Here is a 26,575-nt window from a genome sequence, read left to right on the forward strand (position 1 = left end):
GACCGAATTCAGACCATCCTAGAAACCCCTGTTCCCAAAACTCAGAAGCAAGTGAGGTCCCTAGTAGGCCTCACCTCCTTTTGTCGACAATGGTTGCCAAACTTCAGTCTTATCGTAAAACCTCTGCTTTCCCTGCTGGCTAAAGATGTCCCCTTCCCCCTCCCCTGGACACCCGAATGCCAATCCTCCTTCAAAGAATTACGAGACGCCCTCTGCTCGGCCCCAGTCCTAGGAACCCCAGACTACACTAAACCTTTCTCCCTCTACACCCACGAAAGGGAGGGATGTGCGTTGTCTGTTCTAACCCAGTCCATAGGCCCTAAACAACGCCCTTGTGCCTACTTCTCTGCCACTCTTGACCCTGTAGCCAGAGCTTTGCCCGCCTGCCTTCGAGCAGTAGCCGCCGCTGCTGTCTCTATCCGGCAAAGTGAGGGGATCGTGCTCTCGAACCCTCTCACAGTATTGGTACCCCATGCGGTTGACACCCTCCTAAACCAAACCAAGGGACAACCGCAAACATTTACACAGACAGTCAGTACGCCTTCGGGGTAGTTCACCACTTTGGGCTCTTATGGAAAGAGAGGGGATTCTTGACTTCCCACGGCACACCTATCCTGCATGGAGATCTAGTCTCTGCCCTGACCAAAGCAGTCCTCCTCCCCACACGGCTGGCCGTGATCAAATGCCAGGCGCACAAGAAGGTGACAGACATTATAGGACAGGGAAATGCACTAGCTGACATTACTGCCCGAACCACAGCCGAGAATAGGTCCACGACCCGTATGTACGTGACCAGGTCACAAACTGAGAAATGGAAGGATGCTAGGGAAACGATTAGGGATATCCAACTAGCCAGCACACCACACGAATTAACTGAATGGGCCCGGGTGGGATTGAAGGACGATGACGGTTGCTGGCGAACTAAAGACTCGAACAAATGGTTGCTACCCGACTCATACTTGATCCCCATGCTGACCATGGCACACTCCCCCGCACACATAGGGTCTGCCCCCATGATCGAACTCATCTCCAAAGTCTGGCACAACGACAAAATCCCAGACTCAGCCAAACGTCTTGTCCAACAATGCCTGGTATGCCTCCAACACAACCCTGGGAAAGGAACTGCTGTACCCCGGGGAGGGTTTGGGGTTCCCAATCACCCCTTTGAAGTCCTACAAATGGACTATGTCCAGTTAGAAAGGTGACAAGGTTTTAAGTACGTACTTGTCGTTGTGTGTGCCTTCAGCAAGTGGGTGGAGGCCTACCCAACCCATGACAACACCGCTATGACAACTGCAAAAGTACTACTGAAAGAATTCTTCCCCCGATACGGCCTTTGTCGGATTTTGTGGAGCGATAATGGCCCCCACTTTGTAGCCGAGGTTATCCAACTCATCCTAAAGGGGCTGGGTGTGAAACAGAAATTCCACGCGGTCTTCCATCCCCAATCTGCAGGCTTGGTTGAGCGACATAATGCCACATTGAAGCTTAAGATAGCAAAAATAGTTGCCACCACAGGACTGAAATGGCCAGACGCTCTCCCGCTAGCATTGCTATCAATGCGTTCCACCCCCACTAAACACCACTTAACCCCCTACGAGGTCGTTTTTGGGCGGCCCATGAACCTTTGGACTGCACCAAAACCAACATCCATCCACGACGTCCCGGACGTCCTCATGTCTGACTATTTGTATAACCTAACTAAAACGTTGTCTGTTATCCATCAGCAGGTGCTGCAAGCCATTCCCGATGTTTCCAGGGGCCCCGGGCACGACATCCAACCCGGCGACTTTGTCTTAGTGCGTAACTTCCAGCGCACCAAGAGTCTGGAGCCCCGGTGGACGGGCCCCCTGCAAGTCCTAATCACCACCCGAACAGCTCTTCGAGTGGAGGGGAAACGCAATTGGCTGCATGCACACCACTGCAAGAAGGTATCACCGACCCTGACGACCACAGACAACATCACCGCCCAAGAAGAACTTCTGGACAGAGACCGACCATCCCTGAACCGCCGCCCAGACACGGAGACACTTGAGCTAGTGAAATATCCCGATCCCACCGTGCCATCCAAGGAAGGGTATAACTTGCGACGAAAGGAGAGAACTTCGGCTAAGCAGACCACAAACTAAGTGGAAATCTCAGAGCGGTAGCCTAGTCACCTCAAAGGCCACCAGGAAAGAAACTAAACAAGTTCTGTGGTTCTGCCCGCTACCGAGTCTCTTGAAGGTGATGGAAGCGCCCGACATGAAGATGATGGAAGCAACTGGACGTCCGAAGATCCACTACAAAAACCCAAAGACTGACAGAATGCACAGCTCAAAGACTATTACTCTTTTCATTACCCTTCTCTTTTGCCTTCTCCTCATGGTCACCTTCTGGATCATGGAGGAGAGCACACCCGCTCATAGGACATTGCTGACCACCGTTCAACCTACCACCATGAAAGAACACCATCTGATCTCACTTTCACCCCAACTCCGAGAAAGGCGTAAGGAGTTCTGGAATAACTCTTTTGTGCAGCTGCTCCACCAACACAACCTTGCCGCCAACGTCACTAATTGCTGGATCTGTGGATTGCTACCACATGCTACTGGACACTCTATCCCTTTCATCCCTTCACCTTTTTCTGTCCATGGTTCCTGCCTCGCCTGGCTAATCCTCCTGCAAGAAAGCTACAAGGACAATGCTACTTCCAGCAGAACCATGTCACACTTCTACCATGGGTTCTGGCTGAACAAAACTGGAAGAACTTCTGCCCCCCTCTGTCCTCTGAGATCAAACACTTCCTTTCACATGGACATCCCTGCCAAAGAACGAGTTGAAATGCAAGTGTTCAACAACCCAGCCAGACCCACCTTCTCTTACCTCCGGAAACGGACAGCCGCCACCCTAACAGTGGCCCTATCCGTCATCACCATCACTGGATTTGTGTGCCTCGAAGGCCTGGGGGCGCAGCCGGTGGGCCACAGCTCCTGCCTCATCACCCGAACATTGGACTCAGTTGATCCACCCTCCTTTGTTGCCTCCCCGAATATGTACTTCGTCTGTGGTACTAAGGCCTACACCTGGCTTCCGAAAGGTTGGGGAAGCACCTGCTACATCGCCTTTGTCCTTCCTCCGACATATGTGGCTCCAGCAAACCATCACCGACAGAAACGTGCCAAAGACATTGTGCAAGCCGACTCCACCGGAGCACAGTTCATGGACGCAGTAAAGGGTCTCGTTCCACTCTGGGGTCCAATGGCAAACAGCCGTGCCATCCGCCACTTAACCCAGGCAGTCGAAACGGCGATGAACATTACGGCTGGTGCCCTCGCCAACAACACCGCCGAGCTCCAGGCCGTCCGCCTAGTGGCTCTTCAGAACCGCCTCGTTCTAGATGTGGTTCTGGCTGATCGTGGAGGAGCATGCCGCATCATTGGGTCCAGCTGTTGTACCTACGTACCGGATAACTCGCCCTCAGTCTACAAAGCAACTGAACACCTCCACAGACTTTCCGCAGAGGTTCATCAGGAGCAAGAAGAATGGTCACTGGGGAGTTGGTTTTGGGACACTATTAGAAGTTGGGGATGGAGGCTGTTATCATTTATCCTAATACCAATTGTGATACTATGTGGATGCTGCTTGGGGATTCAGTGTCTGCCACCTTTATGCTCGCTTTTTATGAACTGCATCTGCCCTAAGACTTTGAACTTTGAAGCGGAACGAATGAAAGCTCTGTATGAGATGGAAGTTCGTAGCATTATGGGGATAGATCCAAACTAGACAAGCTGGCGAGACATGTTAAAAGGGAGGACTGTGGAAATTTAGCTTGCAAACTGAACATTATCTGCGCCATCTTGTCTCTCCCCAGCGCGACACGCAGGAAAGCGCAGGCAGCCATTTTAGGCACCCTGGTCTCTCCCTGCTCATTGCCGATCGCCAGCGCGTTCCCCTGGCGCTGCAAGCATCCCCCGCGCGCCGGCCACCCCCGCTCTCTCATACACGGGCCATAAACCCTCTCCTTCTGCACGACCCTGCCATGGAACCACATCCCACGCCTGACCGACATCCCATACATGGTCATGCATCTCTTTTGATAACCCCCTTCCTCTGCGCCCCATTGTCCGAACCGATCCCAGGCCATCACCTAGCCCTGCGGATGCAGTTTATTACCCCTACTGTAAGGGAAACACCCCACATCAAAGGGATTACAGTAGATCAAAGCCCCTACCCCCTGAGACCCGGCCGGTCGCACACACCCCCGGGAATCGGCGGAATGTCCAGCTGTGTGATAGCCATCTCCTACTGTGGATGGGGTGGGGACTTCCACTGTAGATATGTGTGGGAGCGAGCTCGAAGAGGGGATTCCGAGGATGTTCTTTCATGTTCCAAAACAATCTCAAGAATGTGCCATGTATGATAACCCTGCAATAAAGTCATAAACCTGTGTATAAGAGGCCAGGCCTCAGAGATGCAGTTAGAGCACCTCGTGACGATACCTTGCTGTCTGATCTGATGTGTTCTGCTCCGACGGAATAAAAACTTTGTTTCCTGCCTTCCAGTCTCCGGCGCCTGCCTCTTTCATTGGTAAATTATCGAATGGTATGAGAGGCGATTACCGCCGGGCAATACTTGAAGGGTTATCGACTGAAACTGCCGCTACCATTTAACACCCCTGTGATTAGCATGCCCTCCTCTGTAAGCCCCTAGTATATAATAGGGCAGAGGATTAAAACTACCTCTTAAAACGTGCCACAGGGCGTGTTTGCACATGTCACCTCAGGCCCCGTCCCCTCCCTTCCCCACTGTGTAAACACGCCCTGTGGCCGTTTTATGTTGGGAGATTAAGTCCCCTTGAATCCTGAGGGTCCCTAGGGTCCAACTAGACCACTAGGTACCTCCAGTAAGTGCCACAGAGCTGCGTTGCACAGAGATGTAAAAAGGGGCACGGCCTAGCCCACCTCTCTGCAGTGGCGCTTACTGGAAGCACCTGGTGGGCTAGTTGGCCCCCAGAGTCCCTCAGGATTGAAGGGAATTATTTCCCCAACTTAAAACCCGCCACAGGCCGTGTTTGCACACGTCACCTCATGCCCCGTCCCCTCCCTTCACCACTGTGTAAACACGCCCTGTGGTCGTTCTAAGTTGAGAGATTAAGTCCCCTTGAATTCTAAGGGTCCCTAGGGTCAAACTAGCCCACTAGGTACCTCCAGTAAGCGCCACAGAGCTGCGTTACATAGAGGTGTAAAAAGGGGCATGGCCTCAGAACACCTGTCCGCAACGCAGCTCCCTGGTGCATATTGGAGATACCTGTTGGGCTAGTTGGCCCTCAGGGACCCTCAGTATTGAAGAGGAATTAATTCCCCAACTTACAACTGGCCAGGGGGCACGTTTGCAGAGTGCTGCAAGGAGGGGGCGTGGCCTCCGGCGCGTTGCCAGTCTTTTATTTATTTTATTTTTTTAAGAACGAGGGCTGTGTGAACCCCCTTCTTTTTCTAATTCATTGGCCCTGGGGACACCATCCCCCAGGGCCTGCACCCTAATTTTTTTTGTTGAAAAGATAAATTTGGCCCTCCCAAGGCCTTAATCGGCCCCGGGGACCCCAACCCCTGGGTCATGGCCTTTTTAAAAAAAAATCTTTAGGAGGGGAGCTGCGTTGCCCCCCTCCTCAGGCCACTTATGGCCCCAGGGACCCCATCCCCCGGGGCCGGGCTTTTGTTTTTTATTATTTTAAAAAATATATATATTTATAGAAACACCTAGGACATGCTGGACAAACCGTATGTACCTATCACCATGACGATTTGCGTGATATTCATTAAAAGGCGACTATGCATACAATTAATCCACGTGGAATGTATTTACACTGCTAGTGAAGCTCGGACGTGTCTGACGCCCTATCGTGCCTAATCCCGGCGCCCCCGCCGGTGGGTACTCTCCAAGTAGACACCCTTGTTGTTTATTTATACAAACAAGGGTAGCTATTGACGGGCACATTTAATACACACGCACACAAAGCCATTCAAAGGGGACTTGACAAAAATTCGACCAAACTATGCAAGAAACCCCCCTCACAGTTAATACAACACACATCCACCTCCGGATGTGTAATACTTTTTATTTTACTCTCTGGAAAGGAGACGAACCTCACTTGAGAGTCACAGCGTGCTCCTGGCTGAGCCCACTGCTGTGTTACACCCACCAGTGCCCGCCGAGTGCCACACACCTCTGTGTTGTATTCGACCAGCTAGTGCGTATGCTATGATACTCTCTAGCCCATGTGCACTGTAACACCACCCCGTGAATATGTCATGCCACACTTACCTTTGCACGGGTTATATTGCCCCATCTAACGTGCCTTCCTCAATGCCTATGTTATAACGCACAGCGCTATGTCATACATATTACAATCTGGGATCCATATCTTTGTCACTGTGCATATGCAACGTTACACTCCCCAGCACAAATTTTATATTACCACTTTAGAGACTAGTTAGGTTACACAACACTGCCTTGTGCATATTACACTCCAAGGCGCATATCGCATAGCACGCGCTAGTGCCTGTGCTATCTCGCGCTCTCCAATGAATCTGTCATTGCGCACAATTTATTGCATATTATATTTCACGCCCCAGTTCATCTTGTATCACACTTTTTGGTGCATAGTTTATACCACATACTATATCTAGTTTTCATTTTCAATCGTGCTCTCAGGACTATGTTCTATATAACACTGCGTCCACCTACCCTTTTCACGGGCATTACATTTTGCAATGGGGGGTGGAGGGTCAGGGGATGTTTCTGCCAAGTGAGCACGGAGTCACAGTCACAAACGTCCTCTTCTTCCTGAATAAAAGTGACATTATGCTGCATACTTGTTCATATTTTAAGTAGTTCGCACAGACACACGTTTTAAAAACAATAAAGTTCCTAATACCCGCCTTCTCTGAACAGTTAGCTTGCTGCCCCATCCCCCTCCTCCCTATCCTCCGTTGTGTGAATCCATGGACTAGCCTCCTCCCTCCTGCCAAGCATGGTCTGATGTGCTGCCACTGCCCTCCATTTAGCATGATGTACCAGTCCACTCCTCCTGCCCTCCATTGCCCAATTCTATGGCCCATCATTGACCTCGTGCTTATCCTCTGTGCTTAGCTTGCTGCCCCTATTCTCCTTCCCCCTGCCCTCCGATGTCTTTGTGCATGCCCCTGCTCCATCCTTTTTGCCCACCATGTTCCATGGACCTGCCACTCCTATCTACTCTGAGTGTTCTGTTGAGCTGCCACTCCCCTCCCACCTGCCTAGCATTGTCAGATGACTGTAACCTGTCCCTGCCACCTCCACCCTGCCTGTCCACATGCCATGCCCCTATCCCCTTCCTCCTGTCCTCCATGGTCCATTTTACTGCCACACCCTTCTGCCCTCCCTGGTCTGTTGTGCTGCAACTGCTCCTCCTGCCTGCCCAGCGCGGTCTGTTGTGAGGCCCCTTGCCCTGAACTCTCTTGTCTGTGCCCAGGTCCTGACCCTCCCTTCTATCCTCCATGGTCCTTTGTGCAAGCCCCTGCACCCTCCTTCTTGCCCATCATAGCCATTGTGCTGCCACTAACCCTCTTGTTTGCCATGCATGGTCTTCTGTGCTGCCATGGCCCCTCCCACCTACCTGTGTGGTCAGCTAGCTGCCCCTGACCCCCTCCCACCTTCCCTCCATGGTCTGTGTGTATGCCATCAGAGTCTCACTGTTGCTCTCCAAGGTGTGTCTTGTTTCTAGTGCCCATCCTGCCTGACCTCCATGGTCATCTTGCTGCTCCTGCCCTGCCCCCTTGTCCCCAACCCTCTGTTTCCATGTGCAGACCCCTATTCCCTCCCTCCTGGCTTGTCTGTTCCATTGTAATGCCCCTGATCCGTCCCTCCTGCCCTTTATGGTCTGTTATGCTGCCGCTTTCTCTCCTGTCTGTCCATTATGGTCAGCTAGCTACCATTGCCTCTTTCCCCTCTGTTCTCTGTTGTCCATGTGCATGGTCCTGTCCCCTCCCTATTGCTTTCTATGGATTGTTGTGCTGCACTCCCGTCCCGCATGCCCTGTGTGGTGTATTGTGCTGCTGCAAACCCTGATGCCTGCCCTGTAGGGTCAGTTTGGTGCACCTCTCCATGTCCCTCCTGTCCTCTGTTATTCAAGTCCATGCCCTTACCCCAATTCCTCCTGCCTACCATGATCCAATGTACCATACTTGCGAACATTTTGAACTTGGTAAGAGGGTGATTTTGAAAAAAACTGGGGTATTGATTTTCCCCTTTGAGTTACATTGAAAAAGAGGAGATTGTAGACAAGAGACAGATCAAATAAAGCCCATTTGAACTTACAAACATTGGACGTTTCCTGGCTAAAACGGGTCTGGCATGTATGGTTGTACTACCACTGCCTCTTCCTTCTGCCCACAATGGTCTATTATATTGCCACAGCCTCTCTTGCCAGTCCTGTATTGTTGGTTTGTTGCCCCTGCCCCCCTTTCCACTGCCCTCCATAGTCTGTTGGGCTGCCACTGCCCTTCCTGCCTGCCCAGTGTGGTCAAATTGTTGCCTCTGCACTCTCCTACCTGCCTTCAATTTTCAGAGTCCGTGCCCCTGGCCTCTGCCTCTCAACAGTATCCAAATGAACAACTAGATTGCTAACATTCTATATTTATTACAAAAGTGTGGAACGCCGGACGTCATCTTGATGTAATCAAAACTGTAATACCTAGAGCATTTCCTTTAGAAATTACATATATGAGAGGGTCTTATTTGCATCAAAATTATGGTTAGTGCTCTAAAAAACTAAAATGAGGAATTATTTTCTGAGTTTTCAAATAGCAACAAAGAACTTTTAAATTATTTGTAATCTTTGTGTTTTTTTATACAGTTGACCACTTGATTAAATGTTGCACCTAGGGGAGAGGATGTGGTGTTACTTCCAGAGCTGCAGACCTTGCAACTGGGAAACCAGGTTGGAGTTGCTGCTTCAGCTCAACATTCTGTGATTCTGGTCAAATCACTTAATCTCCCCATGTCTACAACCAAAATGAATTTGATCTTGTGTGATGTAACCAATGCTCATTTAAAACACTCCAATACCTGACAAGTCTGCACTATATAACACTGCAAAAACACAAAAAATAAGTGTTGCACACTTCTGTCATTGGGCTACATGTGGGCTACATCGGGGTGATATTTGGGCTACATTTGGGCTCTTTTGTCTCTGGTGGCCATCTTGGGAGATTTATTTGTTATGAACTTTCCTAATTTCCTCATTTACTGCAGTCTCCTCAGTAGGAAATACTTTCTGTTTTTTACTTTGGTTTCATCAAGAAGGTATTTAGATGTGTCACACATTTGCCATAAATTCTGAATGTTAGCACTCTAGTTGCTCATTAGATCACTGTAGTAAAGCTACTGCTCACCAGGGAAGTCTGCTGCTGGTATTCAAAGTGCATGTTTCACTCTGCATGTCAGAATTTTTTTATGAAATAGAAGAGGATTTGAGAAGTCAAAATGTGCCCTAATTTTTCTTTCTGCAGCACAAATCATAATTTCTATGGCAAAATGAACCCCCTCATTTTGTTCCTTTGTAAATTAAATGTTTTAAGTGTTACCACTTTATTCCAATCAAGATGGATTCAGGTGTGCCATAATTTTGTCATAAGTAAGACTGTCAGCGCTCTAGTTGTTCGTTAGAACACTCTGGGACATTCTGGCATTGGGCTATACTTGGGCTACATCTGGGTGATATTTGTGCTACATTTGGGCTCTTTTGTCTCTGGTGGCCATTTTGGGAGACTTATTCGTTATGAAGTTTCCTAATTTCCTCATTTACTACAGTATCCTCAGTAGGAAATACTTTCAGTTTTTTACTTTGATACCATCAAGAAGACATTCAGATGTGTCACACATTTGCCATAAATTCAGAATGTTAGCACTCTAGTTGCTTATTAGATCACTGTAGTAAAGCTACTGCTCACCAGGGAAGTCTGCTGCTGGTATTGAAAGTGCATGTTTCAGTCTGCATGTCAGAATGTTTTAATCAAATAGAAGAGGATTTGAGAAGTCACTCAAAATGTGCCCTAATTTGTCTTTCTGCAGCACTAATCATACTTTCTATGGCAAAATGAACCCGGGTGGGATTGAAGGACGATGACGGTTGCTGGCGAACTAAAGACTCGAACAAATGGTTGCTACCCGACTCATACTTGATCCCCATGCTGACCATGGCACACTCCCCCGCACACATAGGGTCTGCCCCCATGATCGAACTCATCTCCAAAGTCTGGCACAACGACAAAATCCCAGACTCAGCCAAACGTCTTGTCCAACAATGCCTGGTATGCCTCCAACACAACCCTGGGAAAGGAACTGCTGTACCCCGGGGAGGGTTTGGGGTTCCCAATCACCCCTTTGAAGTCCTACAAATGGACTATGTCCAGTTAGAAAGGTGACAAGGTTTTAAGTACGTACTTGTCGTTGTGTGTGCCTTCAGCAAGTGGGTGGAGGCCTACCCAACCCATGACAACACCGCTATGACAACTGCAAAAGTACTACTGAAAGAATTCTTCCCCCGATACGGCCTTTGTCGGATTTTGTGGAGCGATAATGGCCCCCACTTTGTAGCCGAGGTTATCCAACTCATCCTAAAGGGGCTGGGTGTGAAACAGAAATTCCACGCGGTCTTCCATCCCCAATCTGCAGGCTTGGTTGAGCGACATAATGCCACATTGAAGCTTAAGATAGCAAAAATAGTTGCCACCACAGGACTGAAATGGCCAGACGCTCTCCCGCTAGCATTGCTATCAATGCGTTCCACCCCCACTAAACACCACTTAACCCCCTACGAGGTCGTTTTTGGGCGGCCCATGAACCTTTGGACTGCACCAAAACCAACATCCATCCACGACGTCCCGGACGTCCTCATGTCTGACTATTTGTATAACCTAACTAAAACGTTGTCTGTTATCCATCAGCAGGTGCTGCAAGCCATTCCCGATGTTTCCAGGGGCCCCGGGCACGACATCCAACCCGGCGACTTTGTCTTAGTGCGTAACTTCCAGCGCACCAAGAGTCTGGAGCCCCGGTGGACGGGCCCCCTGCAAGTCCTAATCACCACCCGAACAGCTCTTCGAGTGGAGGGGAAACGCAATTGGCTGCATGCACACCACTGCAAGAAGGTATCACCGACCCTGACGACCACAGACAACATCACCGCCCAAGAAGAACTTCTGGACAGAGACCGACCATCCCTGAACCGCCGCCCAGACACGGAGACACTTGAGCTAGTGAAATATCCCGATCCCACCGTGCCATCCAAGGAAGGGTATAACTTGCGACGAAAGGAGAGAACTTCGGCTAAGCAGACCACAAACTAAGTGGAAATCTCAGAGCGGTAGCCTAGTCACCTCAAAGGCCACCAGGAAAGAAACTAAACAAGTTCTGTGGTTCTGCCCGCTACCGAGTCTCTTGAAGGTGATGGAAGCGCCCGACATGAAGATGATGGAAGCAACTGGACGTCCGAAGATCCACTACAAAAACCCAAAGACTGACAGAATGCACAGCTCAAAGACTATTACTCTTTTCATTACCCTTCTCTTTTGCCTTCTCCTCATGGTCACCTTCTGGATCATGGAGGAGAGCACACCCGCTCATAGGACATTGCTGACCACCGTTCAACCTACCACCATGAAAGAACACCATCTGATCTCACTTTCACCCCAACTCCGAGAAAGGCGTAAGGAGTTCTGGAATAACTCTTTTGTGCAGCTGCTCCACCAACACAACCTTGCCGCCAACGCCACTAATTGCTGGATCTGTGGATTGCTACCACATGCTACTGGACACTCTATCCCTTTCATCCCTTCACCTTTTTCTGTCCATGGTTCCTGCCTCGCCTGGCTAATCCTCCTGCAAGAAAGCTACAAGGACAATGCTACTTCCAGCAGAACCATGTCACACTTCTACCATGGGTTCTGGCTGAACAAAACTGGAAGAACTTCTGCCCCCCTCTGTCCTCTGAGATCAAACACTTCCTTTCACATGGACATCCCTGCCAAAGAACGAGTTGAAATGCAAGTGTTCAACAACCCAGCCAGACCCACCTTCTCTTACCTCCGGAAACGGACAGCCGCCACCCTAACAGTGGCCCTATCCGTCATCACCATCACTGGATTTGTGTGCCTCGAAGGCCTGGGGGCGCAGCCGGTGGGCCACAGCTCCTGCCTCATCACCCGAACATTGGACTCAGTTGATTCACCCTCCTTTGTTGCCTCCCCGAATATGTACTTCGTCTGTGGTACTAAGGCCTACACCTGGCTTCCGAAAGGTTGGGGAAGCACCTGCTACATCGCCTTTGTCCTTCCTCCGACATATGTGGCTCCAGCAAACCATCACCGACAGAAACGTGCCAAAGACATTGTGCAAGCCGACTCCACCGGAGCACAGTTCATGGACGCAGTAAAGGGTCTCGTTCCACTCTGGGGTCCAATGGCAAACAGCCGTGCCATCCGCCACTTAACCCAGGCAGTCGAAACGGCGATGAACATTACGGCTGGTGCCCTCGCCAACAACACCGCCGAGCTCCAGGCCGTCCGCCTAGTGGCTCTTCAGAACCGCCTCGTTCTAGATGTGGTTCTGGCTGATCGTGGAGGAGCATGCCGCATCATTGGGTCCAGCTGTTGTACCTACGTACCGGATAACTCGCCCTCAGTCTACAAAGCAACTGAACACCTCCACAGACTTTCCGCAGAGGTTCATCAGGAGCAAGAAGAATGGTCACTGGGGAGTTGGTTTTGGGACACTATTAGAAGTTGGGGATGGAGGCTGTTATCATTTATCCTAATACCAATTGTGATACTATGTGGATGCTGCTTGGGGATTCAGTGTCTGCCACCTTTATGCTCGCTTTTTATGAACTGCATCTGCCCTAAGACTTTGAACTTTGAAGCGGAACGAATGAAAGCTCTGTATGAGATGGAAGTTCGTAGCATTATGGGGATAGATCCAAACTAGACAAGCTGGCGAGACATGTTAAAAGGGAGGACTGTGGAAATTTAGCTTGCAAACTGAACATTATCTGCGCCATCTTGTCTCTCCCCAGCGCGACACGCAGGAAAGCGCAGGCAGCCATTTTAGGCACCCTGGTCTCTCCCTGCTCATTGCCGATCGCCAGCGCGTTCCCCTGGCGCTGCAAGCATCCCCCGCGCGCCGGCCACCCCCGCTCTCTCATACACGGGCCATAAACCCTCTCCTTCTGCACGACCCTGCCATGGAACCACATCCCACGCCTGACCGACATCCCATACATGGTCATGCATCTCTTTTGATAACCCCCTTCCTCTGCGCCCCATTGTCCGAACCGATCCCAGGCCATCACCTAGCCCTGCGGATGCAGTTTATTACCCCTACTGTAAGGGAAACACCCCACATCAAAGGGATTACAGTAGATCAAAGCCCCTACCCCCTGAGACCCGGCCGGTCGCACACACCCCCGGGAATCGGCGGAATGTCCAGCTGTGTGATAGCCATCTCCTACTGTGGATGGGGTGGGGACTTCCACTGTAGATATGTGTGGGAGCGAGCTCGAAGAGGGGATTCCGAGGATGTTCTTTCCTGTTCCAAAACAATCTCAAGAATGTGCCATGTATGATAACCCTGCAATAAAGTCATAAACCTGTGTATAAGAGGCCAGGCCTCAGAGATGCAGTTAGAGCACCTCGTGACGATACCTTGCTGTCTGATCTGATGTGTTCTGCTCCGACGGAATAAAAACTTTGTTTCCTGCCTTCCAGTCTCCGGCGCCTGCCTCTTTCATTGGTAAATTATCGAATGGTATGAGAGGCGATTACCGCCGGGCAATACTTGAAGGGTTATCGACTGAAACTGCCGCTACCATTTAACACCCCTGTGATTAGCATGCCCTCCTCTGTAAGCCCCTAGTATATAATAGGGCAGAGGATTAAAACTACCTCTTAAAACGTGCCACAGGGCGTGTTTGCACATGTCACCTCAGGCCCCGTCCCCTCCCTTCCCCACTGTGTAAACACGCCCTGTGGCCGTTTTATGTTGGGAGATTAAGTCCCCTTGAATCCTGAGGGTCCCTAGGGTCCAACTAGACCACTAGGTACCTCCAGTAAGTGCCACAGAGCTGCGTTGCACAGAGATGTAAAAAGGGGCACGGCCTAGCCCACCTCTCTGCAGTGGCGCTTACTGGAAGCACCTGGTGGGCTAGTTGGCCCCCAGAGTCCCTCAGGATTGAAGGGAATTATTTCCCCAACTTAAAACCCGCCACAGGCCGTGTTTGCACACGTCACCTCATGCCCCGTCCCCTCCCTTCACCACTGTGTAAACACGCCCTGTGGTCGTTCTAAGTTGAGAGATTAAGTCCCCTTGAATTCTAAGGGTCCCTAGGGTCAAACTAGCCCACTAGGTACCTCCAGTAAGCGCCACAGAGCTGCGTTACATAGAGGTGTAAAAAGGGGCATGGCCTCAGAACACCTGTCCGCAACGCAGCTCCCTGGTGCATATTGGAGATACCTGTTGGGCTAGTTGGCCCTCAGGGACCCTCAGTATTGAAGAGGAATTAATTCCCCAACTTACAACTGACCAGGGGGCACGTTTGCAGAGTGCTGCAAGGAGGGGGCGTGGCCTCCGGCGCGTTGCCAGTCTTTTATTTATTTTATTTTTTTAAGAACGAGGGCTGTGTGAACCCCCTTCTTTTTCTAATTCATTGGCCCTGGGGACACCATCCCCCAGGGCCTGCACCCTAATTTTTTTTGTTGAAAAAATAAATTTGGCCCTCCCAAGGCCTTAATCGGCCCCGGGGACCCCAACCCCTGGGTCATGGCCTTTTTAAAAAAAAATCTTTAGGAGGGGAGCTGCGTTGCCCCCCTCCTCAGGCCACTTATGGCCCCAGGGACCCCATCCCCCGGGGCCGGGCTTTTGTTTTTTATTATTTTAAAAAATATATATATTTATAGAAACACCTAGGACATGCTGGACAAACCGTATGTACCTATCACCATGACGATTTGCGTGATATTCATTAAAAGGCGACTATGCATACAATTAATCCACGTGGAATGTATTTACACTGCTAGTGAAGCTCGGACGTGTCTGACGCCCTATCGTGCCTAATCCCGGCGCCCCCGCCGGTGGGTACTCTCCAAGTAGACACCCTTGTTGTTTATTTATACAAACAAGGGTAGCTATTGACGGGCACATTTAATACACACGCACACAAAGCCATTCAAAGGGGACTTGACAAAAATTCGACCAAACTATGCAAGAAACCCCCCTCACAGTTAATACAACACACATCCACCTCCGGATGTGTAATACTTTTTATTTTACTCTCTGGAAAGGAGACGAACCTCACTTGAGAGTCACAGCGTGCTCCTGGCTGAGCCCACTGCTGTGTTACACCCACCAGTGCCCGCCGAGTGCCACACACCTCTGTGTTGTATTCGACCAGCTAGTGCGTATGCTATGATACTCTCTAGCCCATGTGCACTGTAACACCACCCCGTGAATATGTCATGCCACACTTACCTTTGCACGGGTTATATTGCCCCATCTAACGTGCCTTCCTCAATGCCTATGTTATAACGCACAGCGCTATGTCATACATATTACAATCTGGGATCCATATCTTTGTCACTGTGCATATGCAACGTTACACTCCCCAGCACAAATTTTATATTACCACTTTAGAGACTAGTTAGGTTACACAACACTGCCTTGTGCATATTACACTCCAAGGCGCATATCGCATAGCACGCGCTAGTGCCTGTGCTATCTCGCGCTCTCCAATGAATCTGTCATTGCGCACAATTTATTGCATATTATATTTCACGCCCCAGTTCATCTTGTATCACACTTTTTGGTGCATAGTTTATACCACATACTATATCTAGTTTTCATTTTCAATCGTGCTCTCAGGACTATGTTCTATATAACACTGCGTCCACCTACCCTTTTCACGGGCATTACATTTTGCAATGGGGGGTGGAGGGTCAGGGGATGTTTCTGCCAAGTGAGCACGGAGTCACAGTCACAAACGTCCTCTTCTTCCTGAATAAAAGTGACATTATGCTGCATACTTGTTCATATTTTAAGTAGTTCGCACAGACACACGTTTTAAAAACAATAAAGTTCCTAATACCCGCCTTCTCTGAACAGTTAGCTTGCTGCCCCATCCCCCTCCTCCCTATCCTCCGTTGTGTGAATCCATGGACTAGCCTCCTCCCTCCTGCCAAGCATGGTCTGATGTGCTGCCACTGCCCTCCATTTAGCATGATGTACCAGTCCACTCCTCCTGCCCTCCATTGCCCAATTCTATGGCCCATCATTGACCTCGTGCTTATCCTCTGTGCTTAGCTTGCTGCCCCTATTCTCCTTCCCCCTGCCCTCCGATGTCTTTGTGCATGCCCCTGCTCCATCCTTTTTGCCCACCATGTTCCATGGACCTGCCACTCCTATCTACTCTGAGTGTTCTGTTGAGCTGCCACTCCCCTCCCACCTGCCTAGCATTGTCAGATGACTGTAACCTGTCCCTGCCACCTCCACCCTGCCTGTCCACATGCCATGCCCCTATCCCCTTCCTCCTGTCCTCCATGGTCCATTTTACTGCCACACCCTTCTGCCCTCCCTGGTCTGTTGTGCTGCAACTGCTCCTCCTGCCTGCCCAGCGCGGTCTGTTGTGAGGCCCCTTGCCCTGAACTCTCTTGTCTGTGCCCAGGTCCTGACCCTCCCTTCTATCCTCCATGGTCCTTTGTGCAAGCCCCTGCACCCTCCTTCTTGCCCATCATAGCCATTGTGCTGCCACTAACCCTCTTGTTTGCCATGCATGGTCTTCTGTGCTGCCATGGCCCCTCCCACCTACCTGTGTGGTCAGCTAGCTGCCCCTGACCCCCTCCCACCTTCCCTCCATGGTCTGTGTGTATGCCATCAGAGTCTCACTGTTGCTCTCCAAGGTGTGTCTTGTTTCTAGTGCCCATCCTGCCTGACCTCCATGGTCATCTTGCTGCTCCTGCCCTGCCCCCTTGTCCCCAACCCTCTGTTTCCATGTGCAGACCCCTATTCCCTCCCTCCTGGCTTGTCTGTTCCATTGTAATGCCCCTGATCCGTCCCTCCTGCCCTTTATGGTCTGTTATGCTGCCGCTTTCTCTCCTGTCTGTCCATTATGGTCAGCTAGCTACCATTGCCTCTTTCCCCTCTGTTCTCTGTTGTCCATGTGCATGGTCCTGTCCCCTCCCTATTGCTTTCTATGGATTGTTGTGCTGCACTCCCGTCCCGCATGCCCTGTGTGGTGTATTGTGCTGCTGCAAACCCTGATGCCTGCCCTGTAGGGTCAGTTTGGTGCACCTCTCCATGTCCCTCCTGTCCTCTGTTATTCAAGTCCATGCCCTTACCCCAATTCCTCCTGCCTACCATGATCCAATGTACCATACTTGCGAACATTTTGAACTTGGTAAGAGGGTGATTTTGAAAAAAACTGGGGTATTGATTTTCCCCTTTGAGTTACATTGAAAAAGAGGAGATTGTAGACAAGAGACAGATCAAATAAAGCCCATTTGAACTTACAAACATTGGACGTTTCCTGGCTAAAACGGGTCTGGCATGTATGGTTGTACTACCACTGCCTCTTCCTTCTGCCCACAATGGTCTATTATATTGCCACAGCCTCTCTTGCCAGTCCTGTATTGTTGGTTTGTTGCCCCTGCCCCCCTTTCCACTGCCCTCCATAGTCTGTTGGGCTGCCACTGCCCTTCCTGCCTGCCCAGTGTGGTCAAATTGTTGCCTCTGCACTCTCCTACCTGCCTTCAATTTTCAGAGTCCGTGCCCCTGGCCTCTGCCTCTCAACAGTATCCAAATGAACAACTAGATTGCTAACATTCTATATTTATTACAAAAGTGTGGAACGCCGGACGTCATCTTGATGTAATCAAAACTGTAATACCTAGAGCATTTCCTTTAGAAATTACATATATGAGAGGGTCTTATTTGCATCAAAATTATGGTTAGTGCTCTAAAAAACTAAAATGAGGAATTATTTTCTGAGTTTTCAAATAGCAACAAAGAACTTTTAAATTATTTGTAATCTTTGTGTTTTTTTATACAGTTGACCACTTGATTAAATGTTGCACCTAGGGGAGAGGATGTGGTGTTACTTCCAGAGCTGCAGACCTTGCAACTGGGAAACCAGGTTGGAGTTGCTGCTTCAGCTCAACATTCTGTGATTCTGGTCAAATCACTTAATCTCCCCATGTCTACAACCAAAATGAATTTGATCTTGTGTGATGTAACCAATGCTCATTTAAAACACTCCAATACCTGACAAGTCTGCACTATATAACACTGCAAAAACACAAAAAATAAGTGTTGCACACTTCTGTCATTGGGCTACATGTGGGCTACATCGGGGTGATATTTGGGCTACATTTGGGCTCTTTTGTCTCTGGTGGCCATCTTGGGAGATTTATTTGTTATGAACTTTCCTAATTTCCTCATTTACTGCAGTCTCCTCAGTAGGAAATACTTTCTGTTTTTTACTTTGGTTTCATCAAGAAGGTATTTAGATGTGTCACACATTTGCCATAAATTCTGAATGTTAGCACTCTAGTTGCTCATTAGATCACTGTAGTAAAGCTACTGCTCACCAGGGAAGTCTGCTGCTGGTATTCAAAGTGCATGTTTCACTCTGCATGTCAGAATTTTTTTATGAAATAGAAGAGGATTTGAGAAGTCAAAATGTGCCCTAATTTTTCTTTCTGCAGCACAAATCATAATTTCTATGGCAAAATGAACCCCCTCATTTTGTTCCTTTGTAAATTAAATGTTTTAAGTGTTACCACTTTATTCCAATCAAGATGGATTCAGGTGTGCCATAATTTTGTCATAAGTAAGACTGTCAGCGCTCTAGTTGTTCGTTAGAACACTCTGGGACATTCTGGCATTGGGCTATACTTGGGCTACATCTGGGTGATATTTGTGCTACATTTGGGCTCTTTTGTCTCTGGTGGCCATTTTGGGAGACTTATTCGTTATGAAGTTTCCTAATTTCCTCATTTACTACAGTATCCTCAGTAGGAAATACTTTCAGTTTTTTACTTTGATTCCATCAAGAAGACATTCAGATGTGTCACACATTTGCCATAAATTCAGAATGTTAGCACTCTAGTTGCTTATTAGATCACTGTAGTAAAGCTACTGCTCACCAGGGAAGTCTGCTGCTGGTATTGAAAGTGCATGTTTCAGTCTGCATGTCAGAATGTTTTAATCAAATAGAAGAGGATTTGAGAAGTCACTCAAAATGTGCCCTAATTTGTCTTTCTGCAGCACTAATCATACTTTCTATGGCAAAATGAACCCCCTCATTTTGTTCCTTTTTAAAGTAAATGTTTTAAGAGTTACCACTTTATTCCAATCAAGATGGCTTCAGGTGTGCAATACGTTTGTCATAAGTAGGACTGTTAGCGCTCTAGTTGTTCTTTAGAACACTCTGGGAAGCTGCAGTAGAACACAAAGGAATCAACTGAGAGTCTCTGCCCTTGTTGGATGTACATGTTTTACTGAGAATGTCAGACTTCAGATCTCACGATGAGATGTGTGGTTAGGCTCCGCCCAGATATATCTATCTTTTTAACTCTAATTTTCTCAGGAACTACTAAACGGATTCACACCATTTGAGCAAAAGGCATGAGTCTGAACTGAGGACTACCTCTTTGCCAAATTTGGTGTAATTCCGTTCAGCAGTTCGGGCTGAAGCTGCGTCAACAGGTCCTATGGGAAAATGCATGGGGAAAACGCGTTTAGGGACCCCCCTTTTTTCTCGCCCCCCGCTTGACAAATCACCGTGAAATTTTCAGGATAGGAGCGGTCCAGAGCTGGCCAAAAGTTTGGAAAATTTCGTGAAGATTCGTCAATCGGCGTCAAAGTTATTCCAAATAGAATGTTGCGGATTTCCTATGGAAAATAGGTCCTAACTATAACTACCTACTGGCGACTGCAAGTAGGTAATAGATATATATATATACATATTAACGCTGCAATTCTCCTCCTCACAATTGATTTCTCTGGAGAAAGAAAGCACTTGCGGGGGGCCGTTTCCGTAATTTTATTAACCGGAAACTTTACACGATGGCAAACAACAAAAACAGACGCGTTTCGGTAACAACCTTTATCTATGTTTACCGAAGCGCCAGCGAGCCATGATTTTAAACATCAGTCAATTACATAGACATCCAAAGGGGACTGTAGAGAATGACAAAATTCCTTTGCATTCCCTTCACCTAGTTTACGCCATCTTGAAATGTCAAATGAATATATTGACAACTCAAGAAAATACTCAAACATATGAGTACAAAACAAAACACATCAAAGATGATGTATTGAATCTATGAAACCCTCTAATGGGTGGTGTGTAAACTAGCGCCATTTCCAAAATATTATAACTCAACATGAAGCCCTATATGGGCATGCCCTTGATGACAGTTCTAAGTGGAAAATAACACTGTTTGACAAAAGATATAATCATGCCTCAAGCAGCCTCATTATACGTTCTACTACATTTACACAAATAATTCCAGATATATACAAAATATACAAATATATACAGATGGGCTCAAGCTTCCTCTTCCAAAACAAAATTGTCTCAGGAAGTCCAAGATAAAAGAAAAGGAAAGAATAGATGAAGTAAAGAGAGATGAGTCGAGAGAGGGAATCAAATGGAGAATAGTCAAAATTCAGGGTTCGCAATTTACAATCATACAAATATACAGATCAAAATTTCAAAGTTATCAAATTTCCATAAACATGGACTATGGAGAGTGTTCAAGGAGTACACCGGATACAAGACAATATAAATCTAGATCCTATTCCCCCAGATGGATAGCCAGTTCTTCGCTACTATTGAGACCCCAAGGTGTCTTAGTCTGTTGATCAATAATATAACGTGACTCCAGCCTACGGAGTCTCAGAATCCTGTCCCCTCCTCTAGGGTTCATCGGTACATGGTCAAGGCAAAAATAACTCAACAAATCCCTATCGCGCCCATGCACTTTGTCAAAGTGTCGCGCGACAGGGTACGTTTTATCCCGTTTGGCTATCGCCCACATGTGTTCCAGTATTCTAATCTTCGTGGGATGGATAGTACTGCCCACATAGTGCAAGCCACATGGGCATGTGAGACAGTATACTGTATAAGGTGTCGTGCAAGTTAAAATCTTCCTGATGTCTTTACGGGTGCTCATATTAGGGATACCATAAGAGAGAACCCTCTTACTACCCTTACACGCTTTGCACTTCCCGCATGGGAAGAAGCCTTGTAATGTCCCAAAAGCTGATCTCGGGGTATCGGTAAGATAGCTGCAGACTAAATCATTTTTAAGTGATCTTGCCTTCCTGAAGGTAATGAGGGGATTGGATGGAAGATCCTCCCCTATGATGTTGTCAGTCTGCAGAATATGCCAATTTCTTTTCATGATTCTCCTTATATCCCTAGCATTTTTAGAGAAAGTAGTAACGAGTCTAAATTTGCCCTCACTGGTTTTCTTGTCTGTACTCTGTATGTCTTTGTTCTTCAATAGATCTAACCTCTTGGTAGTGTTCACTCTTCCAAAAGCCTCATCCAATACCTCCTTGCTGTAACCTCGTACCTTGAAGCGTCTGATGCTGTCCTTAGATGCCTGCTGAAATTCTCGGTCATCTGAGCTGTTTCTTTTAATCCTAAGGAGTTCTCCATATGGGATACTCTTCACCAAATTGGTGGGATGACTGCTGGAGGCATGTAGGACAGAGTTCCCAGCGGTCTCTTTTCGATAGAGCTTAGTTTTCAACTGTCCTTGCTCTACATAGATGTTGAGATCCAAATAATTCACTGATACAGCATCTACATCACCAGTGAATTCAAGGTTAACCTCATTAGCCGTGTCTAGTGAACCATTCCATACGATGACCAAGTCATCGATGAAGCGGTACCACCTAACCACATGGTTTGTCCAATCTTTATTGGCCACGCCCCAGGCAACCTGCTCCTCCCACCAGCCTACGAACAAGTTCACATAGCTGGGGGCGAAGCAGGTGCCCATGGCCGTGCCTGAGGTCTGCTTATACATTTGTGTCTGGAAAAGAAAGATGTTATTGGTTAGACAAAATCTGGCAAACTCCAACAACAGTTCGCTATGTTCCGTGTATTTCAATGGGCGTTTCTTAAGGAAATATTCCATTGCCACTAGCCCATCTTGATGCACTATCGAGGTATACAGACTGGTGATGTCCAGTACCATCAATTTGTAATCCTCTCTCCATTGTAATGATGCAATATGACCCAGCAAGTCTTGGAGCAGTAATATATATATATTGTGATCAAGGCCGTGGTAACGCGGCCGAAACGCGTCATGCCGATCGACTTGAAAGAATAAACCTGCACTAAACACATTCTTCAGCGTGTTGTGGTCTGTACCTGTTCCAGTTATCTGCTGGTGTTTGGGAACTCTTCGTTATATATATATATATATATATATATATATATATATATATATATATATTATATACATATATATACGCTTCATGGCCCGGTTTGACTTTCAGTTGTTGGGGCAGAACGTTGGGGACCTAAAGGGGTCCTGGACTTTAATTCATGGGGCTTCTTCACAACATCAAGCCCCCTCCATTGCCAGGCATTTCAGCGCTATTCAGCAAAGAGAACTTTGGCTCCACTATCGGTATTTACCACAACATGGAATGCTGGGAGCTGTAGTCTTTGACATCAGAATGCAGCTGCATTCAATTCAAGCGGAGTCAGCTGACCTTCCAATATCTGGAGGGCCATAGAAAAACAATGGAGAGAGGAGAAGGAACCTCATTTGGCTGGCGGCATCTGACGAAGGCACTACGCCGAAATGCATCATGCCTTGTAGCAACTGTCATTAAAAGAACTTCCGAAAGCTTCCCGCTGTGTTCTCTGGTCTCTTTTATGGAGGGGTATGTTGTTCATGTCTTACGTGCCTGCCAGTAGCACGTTTAAGAGGACCGGTTCTTCAAGTGTCCTGCGGCTTGCTGGCAACGTGGCAGATTGTTCTTTTCCGAGGCATCGGATACCACAGGACCGCCTCAGGATCAAGCCAGGCATGTGGCTGCTGTCTGTGACAGTTGAAGAACCGGGATTTAAACCCAGCGGTGCAGGGGACACGCCCAAAGTCTTCGGGTCCAGCTGTCTTAGAGTACAGAGACACGGGATTCTTCTGCTGACATCAAATTTATTAGCTGCAGCCAGTAACAGAGATCCTAGAAGTACAACATCATGTATGTTCTCAGGAGACTGCTCAACAAAATAGAGCGGAGCATCGTCTTTTATGCCAAAAACCACGTTACCGGCTAGCATCAATTACTTACAAATTTGACCAATCAGAGGATGACATTTACAGAGGCATCACATAACGACAAACACCCTTTCAGTTATCCAGCCCATCGCCAATGACAAGGCAAAAATCCAGCATTCTTGCTCGAACAGGCCGGACGGGCGCATCATAAAAGACCTCAACCCAAATCAATAATTAGGCCATAAGGCCATAAAAGGAAGGAGCAGAAACAGATGAGAAGCAAGATAGAGGGATGTGCGTGTGCCATAGAATCAATAATGTCCTGCTCTTTGATCTCTATCTGACCAGCTGCTTAACGAGGTACTGGCTCAACAAGTTTAGCCTCGGGCAACAGGGTCAGTTGACTCAGGTCAAACAGGAGTCAACACGAACTCAAGCTAAGGTGTATGCGTCCCTAGAGGCTTGCTTGGCCACAGTCATCCTGCAGTCATTAGCCTATGTGAGGGCAACCACAAAATGGCGGTTATGCACAAAATGAAACCCAAGGGTGCAGACTAGATCGTTAAATACACAGTGAATCCATCGGTGTAGCATGACAAAAACACTCATGCATACCGCACTTGTCAGTCGCGGTTCGCTGATACCAAAATCATCACGATACGACAACCTTCATTGAACGGGTTCAGAATTCACGGAGCCACAGAGTCCGTAACTGCATGGAGAGGTGGGATTTTTATATCGGAGCTTAACGGCCCGGTTTGACCTTCAGATGTGGGGGCAGAACGTTGGGTACCAAAGGGGGTCCTGGACTTTAATTCATGGGGTTTCTCCACAACATCAAGCATCCTCCGTTGCCAGGCATTTCAGCGCTATTCAGCAAAGAGAACTTTGGCTCCACAATCAGTATTTACCGCAACACAGACTGCAGCTGTATTAAATTCAAGCAGAGTCAGCTGACCTCCCAATATCGGGAGGGCCATAGAAAAACAATGGAGGGAGGAGAAGGAACCTCATTTGGCTGGCGGCATCTGATGAAGGCACTACGCCGAAATGCATCATGCCTTGCAGCAACTGTCATTAAAGGAACCTCCGAAAGCTCCCCGCTGTCCCCTCTGGTCTCTTTATGGAGGGGTCTATTGTATATATATATATATATATATACAATACAATATATCTACATTGAGATGTATATATATATATATATATATTCACTGAAAAAACCATAGGTTTCACACATGTTATAGTTAGCGGAAATTTTACTGATAAAAAACCAATGAAATTCCCCCGTTATAGTTAGTGCAGGCAACTATAACTCACGCGACCGCAATCCTCTGCTGATGCTAATACTGTATTTAGACACTTATTTGCCCATGTCTTCTTCCATACATTTTTAGCTATACATATATTACAAATATTTTTTTTTCATAAAGACACATATGTCATCAGCAGAAGATTGCGGTCGCGTGAGTTATAGTTGCCTGCACTAACTATAACGGGGGAATTTCATTGGTTTTTTATCAGTAAAATTTCCGCTAACTATAACATGTGTGAAACCTATGGTTTTTTCAGTGAATTTGCAAGGTTTTTTAAATGCTAATTCCTAACTATAACGTGTGTGAAACCTATGGTTTTTTCAGTGAATTTGTACGGTTTTTTAAATGCTAAGTTACTTTACGCCATTCGTGGCGTGCGCGCCCACTTAACGCAGTTCGTTCCGTGCGCGCACGGTGCGCTTCGCGCACCGTGCGCGCACAGTGAGCGCGCGGTGCGCTTCGCGCACCGCGCGCCCACTTTACGCAGTTAGTGCCGTGCACGCTCGGTGGGCACGCGGTGCGATGACAAAGCAAGAAAGCACGTCAACAAATCTGTTTCTGCTTTCCTCCGTGACTATGGTATGGGTGCCATTTACCACAACAACTTGCGTTATGACATGCAAGACATTTATAGAGGAGATGGTGTGCACTTCAATGATGAAGGGAACAGAGTCTTCCTCTTGAACCTTAGACTCTGCATCGGTACTTACTTGTAGGTACCACTAAAAAATCATTTCATAAACACAACGGCTCTTTTTAGAGCCCCCTAATATCTAAACACTTAAATCTGATTTTCATTTTTTTTTTTTTTTTTTTTTCCACCGTACGCTTACCGTAAGCTTACCGTACGCGTACCCCGTGATTTTTTTTAAAATCAATAAATGTTTTTTTTGTACTTTTCTGTCCTTCTTTGACCCCCTTACAAATGTTAGGGGGTCTGTAACTCTCCTCATTGCCCCCTTTCCTTGTTTTCACTCTTTTTTTTCAGAGTGAAATACACAAAATGGCGGCCGCCGCTTCCTGGTTTCGGCCGATTGGAATGTTTACTAAGATCTAAGAGCCAATCAGAATCGCGCTCGCGCACGCCACCGTACGCTTACCGTAAGCGTACGGTAAGCGTACCGTAAGCGGGCTCAGATATATATATTGATTTAAAGGCTATTTTCTCAGAATCTACTGAACAGATTTACACCAAACCTACAAAAGGCACTTCCTTGACCTAGGGACTACCTCTCTGCCAAATTTTGAGTAATTCTGTTCAGCCGTTCGGGCTGTAGCTCGTTCTAAAGGTCCTATGGAAAAATGCATGGGAAAAACGCGTTTTGGGACCCCCCTTTTATCTCAGCCCCCGCTTGACGGATCCCCCCGAGACTTTCAGGGTAGGAGCGGAGCGTAGCGCCCCACCTATTTTGAGAAATTCGCGAGGATTCGTCGACCGGCGCCAAAGTTATTCAAAATAGAATGTTGAGGTTTTCCTATGGAAACGTGGTCCTAACTATAACTACCTACTGGCGACCGCCAGTAGGTAATATATATATATATATATATATATATATATATATATATACACATCTCAATGTGTATTAGTGAATCAGTGGGTTTTTGAGTACCTGTTTGGATGTATCAGTGGGTGTGCGACTTACTGAATAAATGAGGGCTTAGGTGTCTCAATGAATGTATGGGTGGGTGGGTGACTGGTTGTGTCGATGTCTGTATCAGTCAGGCAGTTGGTGTCCAAGTGGCTGAATGGGTGTGTGAGTGGGTACGTGATTTTCTGTATGGGTGAGTGATTGGTTGTCTGAGTGCCTCTATGGGTGTCTGAGTGGGTGGGCAAGGGGGTGTGGGACTGCCAGTATGGATGAGTGAGTGGGTGATTCAGGGGTTAGTGAGTATATGTGTAACAGGCTATATGGGTGAGGCAGTGTGTGTGTATGGCAGTGACAGTCA

Source organism: Triturus cristatus, chromosome 3_1 (genome assembly GCF_964204655.1).
Source record: "Triturus cristatus chromosome 3_1, aTriCri1.1, whole genome shotgun sequence".
Classification (NCBI taxonomy): Eukaryota; Metazoa; Chordata; class Amphibia; order Caudata; family Salamandridae; genus Triturus; species Triturus cristatus.